General features: G+C 35.4%; 1 protein-coding gene across 4 annotated transcripts in view; it reads left to right on the top strand.

The window, feature by feature from the left end:
- The first annotated feature begins 1,988 nt into the window (after positions 1 to 1,988).
- Positions 1,989 to 10,986, top strand: part of LOC307132270 (interleukin-17 receptor C) — a 29,667-nt gene continuing 20,669 nt past the window's right edge. For 2 of the 4 annotated variants that reach the window (XR_013817274.1, XM_079826457.1), the window contains exon 1: positions 1,989 to 2,088. The gene's annotated coding sequence lies outside the window, so the exon portion shown is untranslated. The remainder of the gene's footprint in view (positions 2,089 to 10,986) is intronic. The other 2 variants (XM_079826458.1, XR_013817275.1) reach the window with 2 other exon arrangements.

Genomic DNA, 10,986 nt, shown 5'->3' with positions numbered 1-10,986 from the left:
AAGTCAGAATTGTGAGATACAAAATCAGAATTACGTGTGAGATACAAAGTCAGAGTTGAGTGATACAAAGTCAGAATTGAGTGATACAAAGTCAAAATTGAGTGATACAAAGTCAGAATTGAGTGATATAAAGTCAGAGTTGAGTGATACAAAGTCAGAATTGAGTGATACAAAGTCAGAGTTGAGTGATACAAAGTCAAAATTGAGTGATACAAAGTCAGAATTGAGTGATACAAAATCAGAATTGCGAGATACAAAGTCAGAATTGAGTGATACAAAGTCAGAGTTGAGTGATACAAAGTCAGAATTGCGAGATATAAAGTCAGAATTGCGAGATACAAAGTCAGAATTGCGAGATACAAAGTCAGAATTGCGACATACAAAGTCAGAATTGAGTGATACAAAGTCAGAATTGCGTGCGAGAAACAAAGTCAGAATTGCGAGATACATAGTCAGAATTGAGTGATACAAAGTCAGAGTTGAGTGATACAAAGTCAATTGCGAGATACAAAGTCAGAATTGCGAGATGCAAAGTCAGAATTGAGTGATACAAAGTCAGAATTGAGTGATACAAAATTGAGTGATACAAAATTGAGTGATACAAAGTCAGAGTTGAGTGATACAAAGTCAGAATTGAGTGATACAAAGTCAGAGTTGAGTGATACAAAGTCAGAGTTGAGTGATACAAAGTCAGAATTGAGTGATACATAGTCAGAGTTGAGTGATACAAATTCAGAATTGTGTGCGAGATACAAAGTCAGAATTGAGTGATACAAAGTCAGAGTTGAGTGATACAAAGTCAGAGTTGAGTGATACAAAGTCAGAATTGAGTGATACAAAGTCAGAGTTGAGTGATACAAAAAGTCAGAATTGAGTGATATAAAGTCAGAATTGCGAGATACAAAGTCAGAATTGAGTGATACAAAGTCAGAATTGAGTGATATAAAGTCAGAATTGAGAGATACAAAGTCAGAATTGCGAGATACAAAGTCAGAATTGCGAGATACAAAGTCAGAATTGCGAGATACAAAGTCAGAATTGCGAGATACAAAGTCAGAATTGAGTGATATAAAGTCAGAATTGCGAGATACAAAGTCAGAATTGCTACAAAGTCAGAACTGAGTGATACAAAGTCAGAATTGAGTGATACAAAGTCAGAATTGAGTGATATAAAGTCAGAATTGCAAGATACAAAGTCAGAGTTGAGTGATACAAAGTCAGAATTGCGTGCGACATACAAAGTCAGAATTGCGTACAAGATACAAAGTCAGAATTGAGTGATACAAAGTCAGAATTGAGTGATACAAAGTCAGAATTGCGAGAGTCAGAATTGAGTGATACAAAGTCAGAATTGAGTGATACAAAGTCAGAATTGCGAGATACAAAGTCAGAATTGAGTGATACAAAGTCAGAATTGAGTGATATAAAGTCAGAATTGAGTGATACAAAGTCAGAGTTGAGTGATACAAAGTCAGAATTGCGTGCGACATACAAAGTCAGAATTGCGTACAAGATACAAAGTCAGAATTGCGTACAAGATACAAAGTCAGAATTGAGTGATACAAAGTCAGAATTGCGAGATACAAAGTCAGAATTGAGTGATATAAAGTCAGAATTGCGAGATACAAAGTCAGAATTGAGAGATACAAAGTCAGAATTGTGAGATACAAAAGTCAGAATTGCGAGAAACAAAGTCAGAATTGCGAGAAACAATAATAAGTTCTTGAGAATTATTATTAACTATCTGCACTGTAGTAAATGTCTGGCGACTGGACCTGGATTTATTTTTTTTTTAAATGTTAATGATAGGAGCTTTTTTTTTTTTTTTTACCTTGTTCATCATCAATTAGATATAGTGCGTCACATTAAATTAGCGCGTTAACGTTTAATGAGGAAGTATCTAAGAGCTGTTGATGAAGAGTGAAAGAGTGTGAGGTGTTGACGCGGATCTGGTGATGGTTTAGGGTGGAGTGAGTGGGAGGATATTTGTTATTCCGAGTAGCTAGTTCCCTGTAAACAGCTGTAGTGTTCCGCTCCCGGGAAACGCTGGAAGTCACTTCAGCCTCTCTGAACCACACAAGACAACAGGTAAACATCAAGATTCACTTACTAATTCACAACTCGTGTGAACTTACTAAATCATGTGTCTATACATTTAGTGTTTCGTCCATCTGAATGAGCTTTAAATGGAGAGGATTTGTGTCTGTTTTCAAGAAACGTTGTCATGCAAATGGATTATTCTGTCAGGACAGGTTAATAGAAAATTCGTTCAGTTAGCTCTTCTTTAACAATCTTTATTTAAAACACGATTCATACATCGCTGGAAGTTAGTTCTACATTCGTCTCACACAGGCTATTTTAAACGTTAGGCTCGGAGAACATTCAAAAGTGACATTTGAATGACACTGTGTGTTGAATGTTCGTGTTCATTTAATGTTCGCAGAACCGTGAAAAAAGAAACAACGACGGTACGACCGCTCAGAGAACATCCGTTTTAATAACTTAATTGGAACGTCATATGTATGTAAGCTGTTAAATATGTAGGCTAATAAGCTGATATTTTTTCAACATCACTTTTGCACCCTCAGATAATATTGAAATAATGTTGAGATTTCAACGACAAATTTGAATTATCATTGAATCAACATTATTAACTGATGTTAGTTCGATATCACGTATGCACCTGCATTTAATGTTGAATCAATGGTGAGATAAAAATGTTTATGGTAATGCTATTGAATCAACATTACTATGATGGATTCTACATCATTGAGATTGAATCAATATTGAAATTAACAAAACTAATCAATTTTACGTTATGATGGATTTTACATCACTGATGTTGAATCAACACTGAAATTATCAAAAAATAATCTTTGGTAATATTGTTTGATCAATGTTACAATGTGATGTTGATTCTATCACTTTTGTTGAAACTGAAAAACAACTGAAATGTAAGACAACATAAAACAATGTTGCCATCTGATGTACCAAGTTAATGTTTAAACAACATTAATATTTCAACTACACTTTAATGGACCATTTTAAAATATATAAAAGGTCCTTCTTTTAAAAAAGAAAGGGGGAAAAATAGATAGGACGAAAGCATTACAAAAAAATTGTTTCAGAAGTCTGATGTCATTATAACTACAGGTGGTCCAACGGTTCAGGTTTAAAAATCTGGCTTGTATCAGACGACTGCCTTTTTTCCTTTGGGTTTTCTGAAATCTGAGAAAGAAAGCATGAACAAGTCAATTCAGTTGTCATACAGTCACATTCAAGAATGTTAATATAGTAATCACAATATGATTTACTTAAAAAAAAAAAAGTTGCTCAACACAAAATATTCAAACATAGTACAGTTAAATTCTGTATATTTATTAAAGTTTTCTAAAATCTATTAATGCTTCAATATCTAAAGAAATTGTGTCTGATTTTTCCCACCGAGTTTATCTCCAGCCTTAAACACACCTGAAGCAGCTGATCAAGGTCATTACACTGAAATAAATGATTTTACTGCTTGTTCAAATTGCTTAGTTAAAATGAGCTAAAGCAACACAATTGCTATACATTTTGTCCTAACTTAATTTGATTGTGTTCAATCCACTTAAATATAAGTTAAATTTAAGTTTACTCAATCCGTTAGTGTTGAGATTACATGAATGATTTGTGTTGCATTAACTGAAACTGGGCGGGGCTTGTTAGTTCCCCTTTGCATATGGCTAAATCAAGAGAGGGTAAATGTGGTTATTTTATATGTAAAAGTGTTATTTTATGTATTTTTGAGCAAGATGAGAAGGGGGGAGACTTGATTGTGTTTAATAGTGTTTAATATTCAATTATGTTGGAATTATTAGAACAACTTATTACAGCTTAGACAACATATACTTACATGTTTATCACTTTTAGCAGTGTTTTATGTAACTTCAAAGGGTTTCCTGTAAAATTACACAAAAATTGTGTATTTAGACCACTGTATGTGTATGGGAAGCTTTTCAATTTGGGTCGGCCAAATCCAGGCGGAAATCCTACAAAATGGTCCCAGAGCTTAAGAGGTTAATTACATAGATGTTTTTATATTTTTTTATAAATATGACAACAATCACAACCCACACAGAGATTGCGCAGTCAGAGAGTTTGGGAATATTCACACATAATTTATATACACACAAAAGCATGATCAGAGTTTTACACTGTAAAAACTAATTTGTTCAGTTTACTTAATTAAATTGTGCAAACTTGTTGCCTTAATTAAATTAAGTAAGAATTACTTAATTGCATTAAGTTGTTCTTACTTAAACCGTTTAAGTTTTGTCAACTTAATTCTAGCTGTGATCTGAGGAAGTGTACTCCCAGAGTGCATTGCAGCATGAATAAATTAATTACTTAGTTTTTCTATTTTTGGCTTTATCTTACTATTTGTCTTTTGTCAGTATAACCACAATAACGACAGCAAATTAAATAGTAAAGGTCTTATTAATATTAATTTAAAAAAAAATCCTTGTTACCATTGTTGTGTTTTGCACGCTGAATGTTGAAGTCTGTGTGTGACTCACTCATGCATGGTCAATTGCTATTGTTACAAATATAGAGGCATAATATCAACCCAATTAAAAGGTTATGCCATAAATATTAGCAAAACAAATATAAAAAGAATATTATTATGATAAATATAGTTATGTTATATATCATTAATGGACAAATATTATATATATATTTATTACTTCCCTTCTTTTGAAATCATACAATTATGATTTCTTGTTGCATTGCTGCATTAATAGGAAGTTAATTACTATAATATAAATGAAGTTTCAAGTGCCCAACCAAATGGAACACTAATCACAATAATGGTGAGAGGAAGTGGAGGAAATAAGTAAAAAGTCTATAAAAAAATGCCCCGCCTCAAAACCACTTTGCCCGCCCGCCCGCTTGTTTTTTTGCTTTGGCAAAATGGTACTCAAACCAGTCAAGTAATGTTAACTTGAGTTTTCTAAGTAACGAAGGCATAGCATGCAAATAGTTCAGATTACTTAATTGTTTTAAGTAAGTTAAAAAAAATGATTGGACATTAAGTAAAGTTTTCTAAAAAAGTCTTAGTAAGAACAACTGTTGGATTTTACAGTGTAAAATCAAACATTTTAAAAAAAAGAACCATACATCAAGGTTGTTTAAACCAATAAGCATTAAGCTGTGTCGTCAGCAAGTCGTTTCCCATCATGCTATTGATCAGCGCAGTAGGTGGAGAGCAACTGCGCCCGACTGCAGAATCCGAAAAGTCCGCTTAGCCATCGCGGGAGATTTTTGACACAGGTCAGCATGACATCAGAGCAAGTCCGAGAGCAAACACTCGGGACACATTTCTAACCGGCATGCATCTCAGCGGTGATCACTGGTGATCGGTTCTGCGCAGATTTTGCTCATCTCAATGAGCCTAATGTAATCAATGTCAGCATTATCAGGAGGGTGCTTCTCATTTTTTAATTGTCCATCTTCGTCTCCCTTCACCCCTACGAAAGGAGCAATGTGCTCTGCAAGTACTGATGGAGGAAGACATGGGCTGTGTGCAGTGTGACATTCCTACTCATGTCTCTTGCACTTCAAGAAATCTGTTAAATGATGTTCGAACTTTATTCAGGAACATTACTAAAGCAAGATGCATTTCTTAAGAATGTAGAAAAATGTTTATAAATACAAATCAAACGCAAATAACAAGCACGCATATAATGGAAGAGAGAAATAACAAGGTAGATGGAGCATTGTTTGAAAGTGTACAAGAGAAGTCATGTATGTCAGGTGGTTCAACACACCAGACTGTATAGGATGCATCAGTGTTTTCTCTCTAATGAAGAAGCATCAGGCCCTGTCCACACGAACACGGGTATTTTCAAAACCGCAGCTTATTCTACGCGAACTGCAAATGCAGTATCCGGTTACTGAAACTGGACTTTTTTGAAAACTCCGGCCAGGGTGAAGATTTTTAGAAACTCCAGTTACAACATTGTCGTGTAGACGGTGAAACCAGAGATTTCGGCTTGTTAAGTCGAAGTGTGCGCCGTTCTCTCCCTTAACCCATAAGAACCCGGACCAATTTATCCTTTTAGGAAAATTATGGGGCATATAAAACAAGCTTAATGGACCACTTGTAACATGTTTCTGCAGTTGTTTTTGAAATACAACCCCTCCTTGTGAGAGATCATTTATTTCTCAGTTTAAAAAAAAAACATTTAATATTTTTTTTGCTAAATATCAGTTTTTTCTGTTTCTTTTCTTTTCCACAACATTTATCAAAATTATGCATATTATACAAAAATTATTAACAAAACATATCAAGCCATAGACGGATCTTCCAACACTTATCCCCTGCTTGCTGATTTTAACAATCATTGTTGTCAGTGAAATGTAGACAAGCTAGTAGAGTCTGAAATAGGGATCGACCGATATGGATTTTTTAGTGCCGATGCCGATTTTTTTCATCAGCCTTAGCCGATGACCGATATGGGCTGCCGATTTTCTGGAGCCGATATTTGGAGCCGATACTGCTTTTGCTCCCTCAATTTACATCATAAAAATGACACAATGATCATGATGATAACAATTTTTAAATTTAAAAAAGGAACATTTATTGAACTAAAAAAAAACAATATTTAACAAATAGTAAAAACAGGTGAGGTAGAACAAGAAAAAAAGAGTTCAGTGGTCAAACTAAATTCTGAAAATAAATATTTAAGCATAAATAAAATAATTACACTATTGCACACAGTATCAACAAGCAAGCATCATAATAAAGTGCACACTGACTGTACTATACTTAAAACGTTTATACTTTTAAAACTATTTACAACCTAGTCATTTAATGCTTAGGTGCACTTAACTTAATCTCTTGAAAAAAATTTCGGCGAACGCAGCTGCCTTGTATCGGCCAATGCCAGACATGGGGACTTGTGACTTGGTGACTTGGACTCGAGTCGACTCGAGTCGCTATTTTTATGACTTGTGACTTGACTTGACAAAAAATGAAATACTTGAGACTTGACTCGGACTTGGAAGTTAAAGACTCGGGACTTGACTTGACTTGAGACACGATGACTTGAATGACTTGAGTGTTAATCACATCATGTTTTCAGTTTGAATATAAAATATATAAATTATTTTTTAAAATAAAGTTGCCCCAGCTGGAGCGCAGGCTGAGAATAGCGTTGTCATGACTGGATCACGACACTATCATCAGTCATGCCCTCTCGTACGCACACCACGCCCACTTAGATCAGATATCACATCAACATGTCAGCCGGAGGGGTACCGAGGGTCATCGCTTTCGGCTTCAACAATTATTCCCAAGATGGCAAAAGACGAACAGCGTTGCAAGACATGCAACATAAAAATCACAGACAGCCAGACGACAACCTCCAATTTCGTCCGTCATTTGAAGAGCCATTCTGCCCAGTAAGTGCACTTAAACTCTGCAGCATATTTTGAATTTTTTAGAGGATTTGGCATATCTGAATTTAAAAGAGTGCCCTTCCCACATACATTGGAGTAAATAGATAAAAATGGTCTCATTTTACAGAAAACACTCTGAATTTTAACACAGTGGTGGAATATTGCATATATTATATTAGCCTGGCGTGGCCATACTCAATTCTAGTCAGAATGTGAGTCTGGTACCGCTCCATTGAGCTTTGATTATGGGGTGTGTTTCAACCAAGCCAGGAAAGACCTCAATTGGAGACCCACAACCAATCAGAGCAACGGAGCGACGCGTAACGTTAGTTGTCAAATGTCAACAGAACTCAACTGCACTGTGTTGCCAAGTCCGTGTTTTTCTCCATGTCCGCGGGTTGAAGCGACCCCAATTATGTGATTATATAAACCCAGGAATGCGAATTTTAGCAGGCAAACTTGCCAAAATAACATATTTTGCCAACCAAACGCCATTTTTTTCCGGAGAACCCCCCGGAAAGTTATTGTTTTGGGCTATAGTTTTGAGTAGCAATTGTGCGCGACATTGCAAAAACACTTGGAAACCCTGTCTGCACGCACGCTGGATTAAATAACATTACAAGAAAAAGATGAGTGTAAACGATCTTTGCCAGTAATAAAATAATTTAAGGATACACAGAGTACTTACCAACACGATCATCGTTTCTGAGAGAAATAGTGAAGGTGAATGCATATACGAACAAGTTCTCCGTTTAGGATAAGAGCAAATTCAACCCAAGAGCCTTCGATGACGTGGATGATTACGTTACTGTTGATCATCTGTCCATCATCGTCTAAAGCCCGCCCTGATGATTTCATTGGTCCGAACAGTTTCTGTTCGGGCATAATTCCTCCTCTATGGAGCGAGTCCAGACCGAATTGCCCGAGCAAAAAAATTTGTGGGCGGGGCTAAATTCGGCTGGCATCCAGGCTAATATTATATTGTATAAATTCACAATTTTATGATAAACACATATAAAAAGTCATTTTTTGATTCTGTTTTTAATTAATATTTTATATATATATATATATAAAAAAAAATTGACCTTTTTTTTCTATGTCCCTTTAGAAATCTTCTTTTGATTCCACTAGGTGGCAGTAAACAGGGGAATTTTTTTTTTCTTGATATCACCTTCTAAAAAAAAGTTATTGAGATTTATCTGAAAGGAGTCACTGGTGTCTCCAAGTCTACGTTTACGGTGTACATTTTTTATTTCTGAAACAATAGAGCATACCTGAATTTAAAAGAGCGTCCTACCCACATACATTGGAGTAAATGGATAAAAATGGTCTCATTTTACAGGAAACACTCTATGTTTTAACACAGTGGTGGAATATTGCATATATATTTATTGTATTTATTCAAAATTTTATGATAAAAAAGGATAAGTCAGATTTTGATTAATTTAAAAAAAAAGTTTTAATTTGAGAGTCTGTAATTTAGGACCCGTTTGGTGTATTTCCCTGCGGAAGGTTTCTTTTGAATCATCTAGGTGGCAGTGAATAGAGAAAAAAAGAATTATCTTTCTATCACCTTCTTAACAAAAGTTATTGAGATTTAACTGAAAGGAGTCACTAGCGTCTCCAAGTCTACTTTTACAGTCTCCATTTTTGATTGTTAAAAGAATTGGGCATACCTGAATTTAAAAGAGCGTCCTACCCACATACATTGGAGTAAATGGATAAAAATGGTCTCATTTTACAGAAAACACTCTAAATTTTAACCCAGTGGTGGATAATGTCATATATTTTATTGTATTTATTCACAATTCTATGATAAACAAGGATAAAAAGTCAGATATTGATTAATTAAAAAAAAAGGTTTTATTTGAGAGTCTGTAATTTAGGACCCGTTTGGTGTATTTCCCTGCGGAAGGTTTCTTTTGAATCATCTAGGTGGCAGTGAATAGAGAAAAAAAGAATTATCTTTCTATCATCTTCTTAACAAAAGTTATTTAGCTTTAATTGAAGAAAGGCAATGTGTTCTCTGAAGTCTCCACGTTTACTCCATAAACCCAAATTATTCAAAGTGCAAAAACAGGCTTATTACCTGTAAAATACTATTTTTACCATGTTACATTTGACAAGAGAATAAACACTTTATCACCTAACTTAACCCATGTCATGTAATATATTAACAAAAAAATGAACAGTAGCAGAAAGTAGCAGTTCTTGTATTTTATTATACATAAAGAAAATAAATTAAATGTTTTAGAGAAAAGTGTGCAATAACAGAGTCAAAACTTCCATCACTGCAAGTTTCAGTATCGCTCTCTCGATCAAGCTCTACCAAAACAGCCTCCACACCGACAAAAAACTTTCTTGAAGCCATTGTTCAAAAACAAACACTCCAATCAGTCCTAAAAAGCACGCAATAACTCGAAAAACCAATATCCAAACTGTCTTTCTTGGCCTGTCCAGCCGCTGGAAGATCATGAAGACGACCCGCCTCCTAAACTTTGGGAAGGGAGATCTCGGGCTCTGATTGGTCTACAATCATGATCGACATGTCTATCGATCACTAGAAAGCTCAGCTTTTTTGACGTATGATGCAATACATGATGACGTCATCAGACATCGCGCGTGATAGAGACGATCTGCTAAAAGTATTTATCTGCATCGCATGTTTTGATCTGGACATCGGTGACATATTACAGTGTCATTTGGCCATGCATGCTCACAGACATGTGAAAATACTCTCATTTTGAAGAAAACAACCTAAGGAGCGAGCTGATATAGTTTGTGGCTAGTAGCTCCACACGGAGTAAGTGATCCGAGCAGGAATATGACTCATGTGTTTGCTTGTTCAAAAGAATCGATTCAGTTTTCGTAAACCTTTTGATAATAATGTTACTGTAAATTGTTGGATCGGTGAAATAAACTGCACAGTGATATTCTTGAGAGTGAGAGCTTTCATTTGATATATGACTTGTCTATTTTTGGTGAGTTTATGTGATATAAATATTAAATTTAATATCGCTCATACCATTTTTTCAAGGGGGGGTCGTTGCGGGGGTCGAATTTAGACCTTATTATCTTCTTCTATGTAACATAAATCCTAAAGTGATGGGGTTTTCCTGAAAGCTGAGGTTCTAAGCTTTCAAACAATACCAAATATATTTATGTTTGTGATGCACATGAGTGAATCACTCTGCTAACAGGGCTTGTATACAGATACATGCGCAGTTATCTCATTTTATTGCAGAACAGATGCGCCAGAATGCAATAATACAACATGTGTGAAGCTTCAGTCCACTTGGGCCCTGCCCCTGTGTCTGTGTCCAAAGTAAAGGAACTTGTAGAAGGGTTTCACTGAGCCCATGGCATCCCTCAGTGCATTGGTGCCGTGGATGGGACCATCTGGAAACCAGTTAGCCAGTCATAGCGGTTTTTCGTTTTCATGTGGACAGAGATTTTTTTTAAACCATGCTTGTGTGGATGCGATTGTTTTTTTAAAACGGAGGAGGAAAAACTCTGGTTATAAAAATACCCGTGGACGTGTGGACT

Source organism: Gobio gobio (genome assembly GCF_949357685.1).
Source record: "Gobio gobio genome assembly, chromosome: 10".
Lineage (NCBI taxonomy): Eukaryota > Metazoa > Chordata > Actinopteri > Cypriniformes > Gobionidae > Gobio > Gobio gobio.
The sequence above is the reverse complement of the archived record's forward strand: the minus strand, read 5'-3'. Positions and strand labels throughout refer to the sequence as shown.